Raw genomic sequence first — 15,446 nt, 5'->3', positions numbered from 1 at the left:
TTTATCTGGTCTCTATATTATTTAGTCAATAGTTCCAACCATCTCTTTGTCTTTATTCTCATGTTTGGTGGCCACTCACGTAATTTTACCACACTTGTCTTAAGCACAGCTTACTGTACCCAAATATGGGATCCTATTTGGGTACATTCATACTCTCTGGGAGTTGAATATCAAGTTCTTTTGACTTTGAGATAGCCTCAATACCAGCCCAGTGAGAACTGGCTCTCTCATTGTTCTGGGCAGGACTTTCAGCCAGCTATGCAGCAGCTTCTACACTTCTATTATCTGGTAGATTTCCTGGACTTATTAGTGTCATTATTGTGGTCACTCAATTGTTCTCAATGTTTGTAGACTGTTTTCTATACTCCAGTGGCTTTTGAATGGTCTTCCACGTGTTTTTTGAATGGGCTTCCTACCTCCCATACACTTTTTTGTCTGTTATTTGTTTACTGGGAACTGTTTGAGGATGAGTACTGAATCTGTTGACACAAGCAACTGGTAATTCATGATGCCTGTTACTTGGAAGACGTCTATGTCAGTGAGGTTGGCAAGATCATTGAAAACAACAACATCTTCGGTGGTATATGTAGTGTTTATGTTAGGAGAGGTGATCTTGACATTTTGTTGAGGATTGGGAAAATTAAGGAAAAGGACTGTCATATGTACCCTTGAAGAGCAGAGCCTGATTGGGAGATACAGTGTGAAGCCCAAGCTCTGTGTCCTTGTCCTTTATATATTTGTGGGTTTTGGTGACCATTTCCATGTCACAGTGTTTATTCTCCTTTAGATGTCTGTGTCTTTTCTAATGATTTTTATAATTGAAAATAGATGTGTTTTCCTACAGTACACCCTGATTACAGTTTCCCCTTCAGCTGTTCCTCTGGGTTCACCTCCCACCTCCCCTCCCATCTGAATCTATACCCTCTCTGCCTCTCCTTAAAAAACAGACAGGAGTGAGGTCAGGCCATGGTGGGGCAGAGGTTGGGAAGATGGTGTTGCAAGGTTGGGTACAGCGAGGCTGGCACTGCGGTCCAGTGTGGGAGCCTCCCTTGGGTGGCGGCTACCGGGAGCTCTCTGCGACCCAGGCCCCGCGGCTGCTTGGACACAGGTTTAACTTGTTTCTTCAGCAAAAATGTGGATTTAGAAAAGCACCCAGGAAGGTTGAACCTCGAAGATCAGACCCAGGGTCAAGTGGAGAAGCATATAAGAGAAGTGCCTTGATCCCACCTCTGGAAGAAACAGTCTTTTACCCTTCCCCCTATCCTATAAGAACTCTCGTGAAGCCCTTTTTCTTCACCATTGGGTTCACAGGCTGTGCATTTGGGTCAGCTGCTATTTGGCAGTATGAATCACTGAAATCCAGGGTTCAGAGTTATTTTGATGGCATAAAAGCTGACTGGTTGGATAGCATTCGGCCACAAAAGGAGGGAAACCTCAGAAAGGAAATTAACAAGTGGTGGAATAGCCTAAGTGATGGCCAGTGGACTGTGACCGGCATCATAGCTGCAAATGCCCTCGTAATCTGCTTGTGGAGAGTGCCATCCCTGCATCGAACCATGACCAGATACTTTACATCCAACCCAGCATCAACAAATACGTATGTTTTGTGGAGCTTCTCATCTAGCATCGTAAACATTCTGGGTCAGGAGCAGTTTGTGGCACTGTATATGTCTGCAGGTGTCATTTCCAATTTTGTCAGTTATGTGTGTAAAGTTGCCACAGGAAGATATGGACCTTCACTTGGTACATCGGGAGCAATCATGACTGTGCTTGCAGCTGTCTGCACCAAGATTCTGGAGGGAAGGCTTGCTATCATCTTCCTCCCTGTCTTCACCTTCACAGCCAGCAATGCCTTAAAAGCCATCATTGCCATGGATACAGCTGGAATGATCCTGGGATGGAAATTTTTTGATCATGCAGCCCATCTTGGGGGAGCTCTCTTTGGAATATGGTATATCACATATGGACATGAACTCATTTGGAAATCAGGGAGCCTCTAGTGAAAATCTGGCATGAAATAAGGACTAATGGCCCCAAGAAAAGAGGTGGCTCTAAGTGAAGTCTGCAGAGCTGGCCAGTATGGTGCATCTTATCCTTGCTGCTTGGAAAGCCTCAGCATCGGCCCCCCGAGTGATTTAAATGTCCTCAGTACGTGTCTCCTTAGCAAATTATGGCAAAGTTGTGAAATAAATGTTTATATCTCTAGTTTGTAAAAAAAACAAAAAACAAAAAACAAAAACAAAAAACAGACAGATATCTAAGGCATAATAATAGTAAAATAAGATAAAAAAATGATGACAGAACAAAAGCAAACAAAAAGGAGTAGAACAGAACCAATAAATAGAGGGGGAAAGGCCCAAGAAAGGGCACAAAACAAACATGGATGCAAAGATGGGTTTGTACACTCAGAAATCCCATAAATTGTAGGGTAAAATAAATAAATAAATATGATAAAATCAAAAGGAAGGAGAGAAGAAGGAAGAGCCCTGGAGTGACATTATGAGACAGGACCCTCCTAAGATGGCGCTGAGTTCATTTTCAGTTGGGCATCTACTGCTGGGCACACAGCCTACACTTGAGTAGTTTGCTTCCCATGAGATTCCCTTAGAGAAAACTAAAGTTTCATTTGTAATTGGTTATCCTAGAGATAGCTTCTGGGTTAATTATAGGGGCATATATCTACTTCTCTTTCTGCTCTAGGACCCCATCTTGTGCAGACCCATGTAGGCTCTGTGCATGCTGCCTCAGTGTCTGTGAGTTCATATGTGTGTAGATCCTGCTGATTCAGAGGGCCTGGTTTCCTAGCTGTCCTCCATCCCTTCTGGCTTTCACATTCTTTCTGCCTCCTTTTCTGCAGGGTTTTCTGAGCCCTGAGGGGAGGGATTTCATGGAGACATCACGTTTAGGGCTGAAGATTCTGAGGTCTTTCATTCCCTGCATATTGTCTGGTTGTGGTCTCTGTAGTTGCACAATTATTGTTTTTTTAATTTTTAAAATTATGTGTATATGGTAAGCCAGAAGAGTATCAGAGCCCCAGTCATTGGAATTACAAGCATTTGTGAGATGCTTGACCAAAAAAAGAAGAAGAAGAAGAAGAAGAAGAAGAAGAAGAAGAAGAAGAAGAAGAAGAAGAAGAAGAAGAAGAAGAAGAAGAAGAAAAGAAGAAGAAGAAAAGAAGAAGAAGAAGAACAAGGAGGAGGAGGAGGAGAAGGAGGAGGAGGAGGAGGAGGAGGAGGAGGAGGAGAAGGAGAAGGGGAAGAAAAGAGTTGCTTAAGACAGGTTACTGCCAAACTAGGTGTGGGCAAGAGAAATCGGGTCAGATGATAAAAAAGTGAGATTCGAAAAGATTTCAATGTCTCTTCCATTTTCTCCCCATTGTCTCTCCCTGTGTGTGTCTCTCTGTCTCTCTCTCTCTGTGTTTGTCTGTGGGCTTGTGGTGAGGGGAGCTTGTTCATTCCAAGGTATGCATACAGATATCAGGGAGCAATCTTTGGTGATAGTCCTCAGTCATCTACCTCGTTCCTATTTGACACAGAGTCTCTGGATGCCAAGTCAGCCGGTCTCTAGAGAGAATCTTTGGGAATTCTCCCATTGTCTATTGCAACATAAGAGCGCTGTGATCACAGAGGCACATCCTACTGTATCAGGCTTTTGAGTGAGTTCTGGAGATCTGAACTCATGCCCTCATGCCGACATGTTAAGCACGTTTCCCCTGAGCCATCTCCCTAGACACTATCCACGGTCTTGTTCTCTTTTTAAAGAATCATAGTGTAAATGCTTTGTAGTTAATGAAGTTTGGGTGATATTTCAGTGAGAAAGAAAACTGAGAACCCATCAAGAAGGTTTATGCCTGAAATGGAAGGGATGACCATCCAGAGACTGCCCCACTTGGGGATCCATCCCATAAACAACCACCAAACCCAGACACTATTGTGGATGCCAACAAGAGCTTGCTGACAGGAGCCTGATAAAGCTGTCTCCTGTGAGGCTCTGTCAGTGCCTGACAAATACAGAAGTGGATGCTCACAGCTATCCATTGGACAGAGCACAGGGTCCCTAATGAAGGAGCTAGAGAAAGTACCCAAGGAGCAGAAGGGGTTTACAGTCCCATAGGAGGAACAACAATATGAACTAACCATTACCCCCGAGAGCTCCCTGGGACTAAACCACCAACCAAAGAAAACACATGATGGGACTCACGGCTCTAGTTGCATATGTAGCAGAGGATGGCCTAGTCATTCATCAATGGGAGTAGAAGCCCTTGGTCCTGTGAAGGCTCTATGCCCAGTATAGGGAAATGCCAGGGCCAGGAAGCAGGAGTGGGTGGGTTGGTGAGCAGGGGGAGGGGAGAGGGGATAGGTGGTTTTTGGAGGGAAAACCAGGAAAGGGGATAACATTTGAAATGTAAATAAAGAAATTATCTAATAAAAAATGTAAAAAAAAAACCAGTTTATGCTTAAAACAAATCCTTAAGATGACAGTCAAATGAACTGAGAAGTAGATACCCAATATAAGTTTAAGTTAAATTGTTTAAAGCATTTACCATGTTTATGAAGTTCTCATTTCTGATCAACCACCCTGTGCCAAAATAGTCACATTAAGGGTTTTTAGTGCTCTAGAATGCACTTCTTTGTTTAGTGTGCTTCTTACACAGGATTGCCATTGCAAAGCTTTCTCTGACTGCCCTCTCCCATCTGTTATGAATCCCCTGCTGCTTATCCACTGTGGTACTTCATGATATCATAACTGTTTGCTGCATTGTCTTGTCTCTTCTAGAAGTCTCTGAGCTAGGGGAGGACAGTGACCCATTTTAAATCTCCATATTCTTAAGTCATGAAGTCCTGCTTAGTTCCAGTGTGAACACACAAATGTTTATTGAGTCAGTGATGAAAGACAGACTTTATTAAATGTGTTGGTGGTAAAACCATGCTAAAATGGCAGGTGTCTTATTTTACAGGGAGATAGAGAAAGGCTTTTCTGTCAAGAGCTATATACTGTCATTAGCTGAGGAATCAAGACCTTGGAACCATAGTATTTTTGGATTGATTTAGTCAAGTATTCACTGTTGTAGTACACCTTCTCTGGCTGCAGGAAGGTCGTGTGGGACTTTCTACCCTAAAGACCTTTCCCGTTCATGTCTTTCAATCTGTGTGCTCTCTCCTGTTTCCAGGAGCTGAGCCTTACTGAGTGAGGCTTGCCCTCCCCTGATGGGCTGGGGACGTCTCAAATAATCAGTCTGGGGTTGAGCTCCCTTCCTTCCTGAACCTCAAATCAACAGATGCTTCTAGTTTGGAAACCTCCGGGAGTTCTTTAGGCCACGTATCTCATTTCCTTTGATAGACTCATAGCCCAGCGAAGGTAAGCATTAACTCCCCGTCTGTCCTTTATACTCTTCAGTCTTCGGTCTTAACTCTTTAATCAAATGCTTTGCTTTAATTGCCCTCGTCCCTCTGGCATTTGGTTTTGTCTAGCCCACAGAATGCTCTATTTTACCTAAGTTTTAAAAAGCAGACCACAGGAGGAAGTATTTCATTCAATAGGATCACAAGAGTCTGAGTATTCCAGATCCAAGGCCAAAGAGTGTGTGGTAGGAGTCAGTCACAAGCAGTAAAAATACAGTTCAGCAGAATCACAAATGGAATCCAATCTGCACAGTAACTTAATGAGTGCTTTCAAAGAATCCAAATAGAGCTAGCTGAATGTCATTGTTCTTACTGGCTGAAGGTGAGGTCCGAAATTGCTTGGAACTTAATCCTTTTGCCTCACTATCCTTTGTGCTGGGTGCTAGGGTTATAGAAGTGTACTAATACTCTAGCTAGATTTTTAATATAGTAGCATAAAAATGGAAATTAAAAAGCTAAAACTGGGTTGTTTATGATAGTATCAAACCCAAGGAATACTCAGGAATAAGGTTAACAAAGTGTGTGTAAGGTTTGTATACCCCAAATGACAAAATACAGAAGAAAGAAGCCTAAGAAGACCCAACTAAATGAAAAGATACTGGAACTGGGGAAAAGTGCTTGCTTTACATTGTATGAGGCCCTGGGTTTGATTCCCAGGACTGTATAAACTGGGTATGGTGGTGCATGCTTGATGTATCAACACTTGGGAGGTGGAGGAAGGAAGATCAGGAGTTCAAGGTCATTTTTGGTTATATAATGAGCTTAGGCCAGCCTAGGATTCAGCCTTGTCTTAGAGAGGAGAAAGAAAAAAAAAAACCAATTAAAAGCAAAAAACTAAACCAAACCAAACCAAAAAAACCATGTTTCCATATGAGAAAATATTGTTATAATGCGAGTTGATGTCCATTTCCCCATAATGACCTACAGATTTAATTAAAATCTAGCATATAGGGGACAGTGGAGGAGGGGAAGAGAGTGGGCTTGAGAATGGGAGATGAAAATGTAGATAGCAGAGATCCCCTTTCAGGTGGTGGATCCATTTGGATCCGCTACTGGGGGATTTAACTTAGAATGGCTTAGAAATTAGGATGTCCAGCTTTGATGTCCCTCAACAGAGGAATGGATACAGAAACTATGGTACATTTACACAATGGAGTACTACTCAGCTATTAAAAAGAATGAATTTATGAAATTCCTAGGCAAATGGTTGGACCTGGAGGGTATCATCCTGAGTGAGGTAACCCAATCACAAAAGAACTCACATGATATGTACTCACTGATAAGTGGATATTAACCCAGAAACTTAGAATACCCAAAATACAAGATACAATTTGCAAAACACATGAAACTCAAGAAGAACGAAGACCAAAGTGTGGGCACTTTGCCCCTTCTTAGAATTGGGAACAAAACACCCATGGAAGGACTTACAGAGACAAAGTTTGGAGCTGAGACAAAAGGATGGACCATCTAGAGACTGCCACACTCAGAGATCCATCCCATAATCAGCCTCCAAACACTGACACCATTTCATATGCCAGCAAGATTTTGCTGAAAGGACCCTGATATAACTGTCTCTTGTGAGGCTATGCCGGTGCCTGGCAAATACAGAAGTGGATGCTCACAGTCTGCTACTGGATGGAACATAGGGCCCCCAAAGAAGGAGCTAGAGAAAGTACCCAAGGAGCTAAAGGGGTCTGCAACCCTATAGGTGGAACAACAATATGAACTAACCAGTACCCCCTGGAGCTCGTGTCTCTAGCTGCATATGTAGCAGAAGATGGCCTAGTCGGCCATCATTGGAAAGAGAGGCCCCTTGGCCTTGCAAACTTTATATGCCTTAGTACAAGGGAACGCCAGGGCCAAGAAGTGGGAGTGGGTGGGTGAGAGTATGGGGGACTTTTGGGATAGCATTTGAAATGTAAATGAAGAAAATACCAAATTAAAACAAATAAAGAAAGAAAAAAGAAAGAAAAAGAAGAAGAAGAAAAAGAAGAAGAAGAAGAAGAAAAAAAAAGAAATTAGGATGTTAGTTGTTGTGCCCAGCGATTGAGTTACCATTGATTCTGAACTGAGTTTGTGTTGAGTTTTCCTTCATGTGGCAGCTCAACTGGGTTCCAGAGAGAAAGGTATGGTGGTAAAGTGTGGGTTTGCAAGAAGTGTACCCCAAAAGGCCATGGGAATTTTGAAGTGTGGGGCTGGCGTGGTAGTGACCCACCAGTGGGACCTTAGTGAACTGGGTGGAGAGATTTCAGAGCTGAGTCAGAGAGTCTCCACAAGATGAGAACAGGCTGGCCATGCCCTCCAGTGCCTGGCCAGTCAGCCTGCCAGGGCCTGTCGGTGAAGCATGGTTTGCATTTTTCAATATTTCATGCTACAGATGGCGTCCAACATGACAGGCAAGAATCCACTAGAAATATATGATGCTTAGCTTATCAGTTTGAAATTTAGTTAGAAACTTGGAGGTTTGTCAAGTGGAGCAGAGTCAAGTCACATGTGCAGGATCCTTGAAACAAAGAAGAGGGCTCTGAGTGCAGGCTGCTCTGATCACTGAGAGCCACAGAATGGAAGCTGCCTGTTTCCTTCGCAGATGTTGATTGGAGTATGATTTAATTAAAAATTGGGATTATTTGCTTTTAGGATAGATTTATAAATAGATTTTGTCTGAATCACATGGGGAATTTTGCTCATGGTTTGGAACTAGAATAGGGAAAATTTACTGGCCCCAGGTAGAGAGCACAACAGATAGATAAGAGGTATTAATAAATAGATGTCTGTGGTTCCAGGTAGAGAGCATAAAGATAGATGGTATATTAAAGTCCGCAGGAACTCATATTTTTTGTTTGCGGACTCCATGGGAATTTTGGGTTAATTTTCTGGCATGACTAAATAGAAAAAGCCCAAGAATAGGTTGGTACAGTATTTTAGTTTACTTTATTTATTTTAGATTGTCTTAATTTTCAAAATAGTTGTGATTTTGAGTTTTGTGGTTATATTATTTCTCTGGGAGAGAGGTCGAGCTAAAGGTTTTTCTGGTTCCTGGCTCAAGGATCTGCTGATTTGGGAGGAAGTTTTGTCTTTGCATTTTTTAGAAAAGGTGATTAGCATCTATCCACCTTCCAGAGTGATATGGATCAAATGTGACAGAGGAAGACCACCTGAAAATAGATTCAGGTGAATCAAACAAACAAACAAAATAATATTCTTTGTGTCATCCCTTACACAGCACGAGTGAAGACTTATGATTGGAGCAAAATTCCATCCTAACTAGTCTGATCACCTTACATAGACTAATACAATCCATACAGATATCTTGATGATACTAAAATTTTGTTTTGAAATTTGTATATTATAGAATATACAGCCTTAGTGAGTCTCATTGTCAGACATGCTGAACTGACCTGCTTTCAACTCCTGATCTCTTGGACTTTCAGCCAGATCCAATCAGGACACAAGCATCAGAGACTAAAACAATCGCTGGTGTGGCCTTCTTAAGGCCAACCAACTCCCCTAGTTTTTCTACTCTTCTCCCCCCTCAAAGATATCTCAACGCCCATATTCAGCTTGAAGCAGTTATGAAGAGTTGTTGTCCCAGTCCCCTGGACTTGGGGGTCTAGAGGTAGTTATTCTAGTTGTCTTTCTGGGGAATTCTGAAATGGCCATAATTGAAACAGGGAGGAAATAGCTAGAATTGATTGTGCAGCCATATTCCTATTTGGTAAAAATCTTTACAATAGTTACTAAGTTGAAGTCATAATTTCTTATTTTGGTACAGAATTTATTTTGATACAGAGTCAAGGTTCTCATTGGTATAAATTTCTTCTTTTGATATAAAAAATTTAAAAGTACAAGGCTTGGACCCAGTCTTTCTGTAAATGCCATTACAAACTGATCTGAGATGTTTAAGCCTGTGAGTTAAGGGCCAGGTATCAAATTAATGGCTCTGACTTTATTGTTAGGGTGTTTTCAGATAATTTAATTAGAAATAGTTGGGAGTCCAGATGACTTTACATAGATAGTTGGTTTTCAAAAATGTCAGAAATCCACACAATGTGACATTAAATGTTATTTATTCTTTGTTGTTGAGACATATCTGCTCCTAGCAGCTCCCCTTTTGTGGATTCAAAGAAGAAATTGAGTGTCTCTACCTCCAGTTGAGGTAGCACATTGTGGCTAGGTAGCCACTGGGCAGAAATTGCCTATTCATCTACAGACTAAATACCATCCAGAAAAAGGACACACTATGCGGAATAGTCGACTGATAATCTCTGCCAAGTCAGGGTAATCAGTCCTTCAAAATTCTGCAGTACAAAGGTCTGTCAGATGATCCTGGACCAGAAGGTTAAAGACTGATGCTCCAACTACCTGACATACAGGAGCTGTATAGGTTGGCAGCTGTCTCTACAATTTGTCTCAGTTCTGGAAGATGTGCTAGGCTTCCTATATTTTCAGATAATATTGGTCGTTCTCAGATTTCTGACGGGATTGAAGACTAATTATAGCCTCATAACCAACCCAGGCCATTTAGCATTGAGAGAATATATTTAAGAAGATAGTTTTCAGATAGTATACAAGCTAAACCAGGTAATAACATATGGATTTATAAGTCTTTTAAGTTAAGATAGATGACAGAGTGTTCTATTTAATTGATAAAAATGTTGGACTGGGTGTTAGGTCTCTCTTGTGCTTTATAAATTGCAAAATGTTAATAGTTGTGCTCAATTTATATCTGAGATAAGAGTCTTGTAATTGGACAGAAAGGGGGAAGTCTTGTGGGTAGCCCTGGTGCTGTTTGTATTTTGATGCTAATTCAGCTTCCCCAAGAGGGGCTGCGTGGGACTAGGAGTGAACCCCACACTCAGGACTTCCTGTGATCTTCTAATAAACAAAGAAACCAATCACTGGGTGAGTAGGCGGGCCCTCCAGGGAGAAGAGAAGAATGGGCCTGAGGACGTGAGATGAGGGGAAAATGTAGATAGCGGAGACCCTGTTTCAGGTGGTGGATCCGTTTGTATCCACTACTGGTGGATTTAACTTAGAATGGCTTATAAATTCGGATGTTAGTTGTTGTGCTCAGTGATTTAGTTACCATTGATTCTGGAAAAAAAAATCTAGCAAATAGAACTGGGCATTTGGAGGCAGAGGCAGGCAGTTTTCTGATCCCAGGCCAGCTTGGTTGACATAATGAGCTCCACCTAGGACAGTCAGAGCTACATCATAAGAATTTGTCTCAAACAAGCAAACAATCACCAGATACTTGGACAATCAAACTTGTACAACTAGAGAGTATGAATAACAGAGGAACGTGGGCAACAAAAACAACTTCTGAATGACAGAAGTAGACAATCCACATGGCCTAATTTCAAGGCATTCAATACAGCAAGGCAAAGAGTGCTGTGGTATCATGGGAGGACAACTCAACAGACAAAGGAACAGAACAGAGAAGCCTGGAAGCTGACCCAAGCACACCCACACTTGCACAATCGAATGATGTGTGATAAACATCAATCAGAACAAAGTAATCAATGTGCCAGGCACTTTAAATAAATGAAGCCATGTCAACAGAGTGACTATACAACGAAAGAAAGGAACAGCAAAAGGGGGCCACCATGTTGAGCACCATACAAACATGTAAAAATATTCAAACACCTGGAGAAAACACAAGAGGAAGTATTTGGAATATTGATTTGGGCCAATTGTTTTCATAGAGGACACAAAAACAATAACAACAACAAAAAAGGACTCACGCCACTTCATACTTTAAAAGGGTTTATTTTTCGTCAAAAGGAACTAAGAAAATAGTTTTTGAAAAGTTGCAGATGAGCAGAAAATACTTTTCAAACACTCATAGAGGGTTTTTTGGTGCTCACACCTGTAATCTTAGCACTTGGGAGGCTGAGACAGGAGGATGATCCTGAGTAAAGCTGTCTCAAATAAGTAAGTAAGTAAGTAAGTAAGTAAAAATCAATAAAACCGTCAAGGGAGTAAAAACAAAGAAACCGACAAGCAAAGACCCTTTAACAATCTTAACAACCAAGGTGTAGCTACATAAGCCTGGATCCCAGCACTGGGCTGACTGAGGCAGGAGGATTGAGAGGCCAGTCTAGGCAACATAGTGAGATCCTGTCTCAAAAGAAAAAGCAAAATGGAGAAAAGAAAAGGAAGAGAAGAGGAAACAAACAAAAATACCTCTTACAACTCACTTAGAAAACACATAACCAAGAATAGTGGTTAAAAGACTCTTCACTGTGGATTGGTTTAGAGACAGCAAGTGCGTTAACTCACACACACAAAATATGTTCAGTATCATAATATATTAGGAAAATCAAAAGTACCATATATCTCCAAGAATTGCAAAACTCAAAAACACTGATAATGTAGAAATCTATAATCTGGATCCTTTACGCCCTTCTGGTGGGAATCTATACATGCTGAAAAGCAGCTGGGTGGGTTTTGTCAAGTAAAACATACTACACACTATTACCATACATAACAACAAATATTAGGAAAGTCAGCAGCCTCCAAAACTTACAACTATCCTTTTGACTCTCTTGTGACTTCTGTTACAAACTTGTAAGTCTTGCCATCCCTTGTCTTGTAGATAGATTATTCCAGTTCTGTATCCACTGTCATATAACATATTCTCTTTATGGAGTGGGTTCCGTGCTTTTCTCCCTCTAGGAAAATATCTCAGTACCTACTGTGTAGGTCTGATGACCCAAGTTTGATCCTCAGCCTGTACATGAAAGCTGGGTATGGGGGTGCACATTCATAATTCCAACCCTGGGGAGGCAGAGACAGGAAGATCCCTGGGTCTTCTTGGCCAAGCCAATCTAGCAGAATCAGCAGCTGCAGAGAGAGCCCCATCGAGAGACCCTTTCTCCATAACTAAGGGATGATACCTGACCTCCATATGCACAGTACACATGTGCCATTGCTTGTGTGCACATACCGCTATTACCCCCACCAGCACCACCCATCATATTAAGTCCTACACTATTCCGGAATAACCTTATTTTAATCGATGAATCTATAATGGCTACATTTCCAAATAAAGTCACAGTCTCCGGTGCTGGAAGTTAGCACAACATTTGGAAGATCGAGTCACTGATTCTTCCTTCAGTGTTGTGAAAACTGAAGCCATAGCTCAAGTGGTAAAGCACCCGCTGGGCAAACACGAGGTTGTAGCCTCAGAACCCATGAAAAAAGTTATATGGTGGTGCATGCCCGCAAACCCAGCACTGGGGGAATGAGGCAGAGACACATAGATTCCCAAATCTCATTGGCAGCTAGCTTAGCCAAATTAATACTTATTCAGGTTCAGTGAGAGGCCCTGTCTTAAAAAATAGACAGATAGCAATCAAGAAAGGACATCCTATATCTACCTCTGACCTCCACATGCATGTGCACAAATGTGAACACAGCTACACTGACAAGCACACACACATGTGCACACACCTATACGAACAAGCACATGTACCATGCATGTACATCATAGACCCTCACACACACACATGTACACACATATACACATGACATATATGAGATGTTTATAGCACCTTAACCTAGAAACAAGTCCTGAAGTATTAACCATAAATGGATAAATTGCTGTGTGTCCATTCACTGGAATACCACTGAATACCACTTGGCAATCCAGGCAAGAACTGCAGATACATCAAAAAACATGAATAAATCTCAATGAAAAAAGCTCACTGTAAAATACCATTAGTCTAACATTTTAGAAAAGGCAAACACTATAGATCAAGACTCAGAGAATAGTTGCAGGGACTGCTGGAGTGGAGGGGACAGAAGAGGACTGAGCGTGAAGACGTGGAAGTCAACCTTCTAAGGTGATAAAATATTGACATCCATAATTGTGTTATTGTTACATAACTGCCTGAATTTGTCAACAATCATAGAACAGTTCATTAGACATAAATTTTTGCTGCGTACAGTTATATTTTTAAAGTGGGTTGAATTATACCTTAAGAAAACATTAGCTATTGATGATAAATGGAGGCCTGGAAAGGAGTCATTTTCCTTCAGTGAGTAGTCACTGCTAAGCTGCCACATGCCCAGTAATAACCATACATACATGCTCGTGCATGTAACACTAACTAAACCTGGTGTGTTATAAACAAAGACATGGAAAATGAATTTTGTCACAGGCCTTTTCTACATCTACTGAGATGATCGTGTGGTTCTGGCTTTTAGTCTATGTGTACGGTAGATTGCATTTATTGATTCTCTGTGTTGAATTATCCCCGAATCTCTGAGATAAAGCCAACCCAATCATGGTAGATAATCTTTATTGAGGATTTATGCTCACAAGGGATATTGCTCTATAACTAACTTTCTTTCTTTCTCTCTTTCTTTCTTTCTTTCTTTCTTTCTTTCTTTCTTTCTTTCTTTCTTTCTTTCTTTCTGTTTTTGTTGGTTTAGTCTTTGTCTGGTTTGGGTATTAGGATAATGCTAGCTTTGTAAAATAATTTGGAAGTCCTCCTTCAGTTTCTATTTTATGGAGCAATTTGAGGAGTATTGATGACCTTCTTTGGAGGACTGGTAGAATTCTACACAAAATCCATCATGGTTCTGGGTTTATTTTATTTGGGAGATTTTTAATTACTGTTTCTTTCTCATTAGATGTTACAGGTCTTTAAAATCATTCTTTGTGGTTTAACTTTGGTAGTTCTGTATATCTAGAAATAAACCAGTTTCTTTTAGATTTTGAAGATTGGAGCAATAAAGATGCTTAAAGTATAACTATGATTCTCTGAATGAAAGTAGGGTAGGGACCTGTTAACAAGAAAAGGGGGTCCAGAGGAAGTGGGGAAAGGGAGAGGGCAATAAGAACGAGTATAGTCACATTAACTTCATAGATGTGTGAAATTATCAAAGATAAATAAAAAGAAAACTTTTACAGCATCCTTATATGATAAACTGCAAACTGAACACCAAGAATACTTTAAAATATAGGACCCATGATTCTTCACAACCCAAGGGATGAATGGTCCCCCAAATTCATTATCATAAACACTTCTAATCCAGGGACTTAATGTTTGCATGGAGATTGTTGGGTGTATTAGGATACCAAGTGAAAACTCAGGGAGCACCTAGGGAAACCCCCGACAAGCCTGGACTTGTGCTTCTATCGGCATGGCTGTGGTCTTTCCAAGGTGCAACCCATAAGATAATCTGGGGCTTGCAGACACTCGCAATGAGGCTCCTGCTCCTGTCCGTGTCTGTTTAGGCTATTGCCATGCTACCTACCTATTTGTTTCTATTTGATCCTTCCCTATTTGTTTTTTCTCCTCCCATCACCCTTTCCTGGACAGGCTGTGTCCTGCCTTCACTCACAGGACAGTTCCTGCTTGGTTTTCTTCAGTTTGTCTTAACTCACAGTTCTATTTTCATATTCAAATATTTCCATTATTTCCATGCTTCCTCAATCCTAAGAAGTGATAGGTTGTGGAAATTTGATACATTAACCTTTCAAATGGAAAAAAAACATGAATAATTTTGCACTGTCCTATTCAGTTGATGCTTGCCTAGGTTAGCTTTAACTGTTAGCTAGGACTATCTAGTATAAGCATTTCAGTTGAGGAATTGACTACATCCGACTGGCCTGTGGGTATGTCTGTGGAGGATTGTCTTGACTTTGTTAAATGATGTAAGGGGCCCCAACCCACTGCAGGTTTGGTGGCACCAGTCCCTAGGTAGATGGCCCTGAACTGTCTAGGAAAGCTAGCTGAGTGCAAGTCTTCCTGCCTGGCAGTAAGCAGCATCTTCCGTGATGCTACTGCATCGCTTTGGCTGAGTTCCTTGGTTGCAGGTGATATGTCTGTGATGTAACAAACAGGCCTGCCTGTGTGCACCTGCCTCAACTTCCCTCAGTGATGGACAAGGACTTGGAATCATAAGCAAATACTTTTTTCCTTTTGTCCCCCAAAGTTGCCACACCACCAGAAATGAAGGTAGAACGATGTAATTGATCTCACCCTCTCGGTGTGTATTGAGAGGACTAAAGGTTGCATGGAAGTCCATACA

General features: G+C 41.3%; 1 protein-coding gene and 1 pseudogene across 1 annotated transcript in view; both read left to right on the top strand.

The window, feature by feature from the left end:
- Positions 1-15,446, top strand: part of Fam107b (family with sequence similarity 107 member B) — a 234,663-nt gene that overhangs the window by 138,851 nt on the left and 80,366 nt on the right. The window lies entirely within an intron of this gene.
- Positions 990-2,059, top strand: LOC110289533 (presenilin-associated rhomboid-like protein, mitochondrial pseudogene; annotated as a pseudogene).

The sequence above is a fragment of the Mus caroli genome, unplaced genomic scaffold, assembly GCF_978045245.1.
Source record: "Mus caroli unplaced genomic scaffold, Mus_caroli_1 scaffold_2, whole genome shotgun sequence".
In the NCBI taxonomy this organism is placed as follows: Eukaryota; Metazoa; Chordata; class Mammalia; order Rodentia; family Muridae; genus Mus; species Mus caroli.
This window is presented reverse-complemented; position numbering and strand designations above follow the sequence as displayed.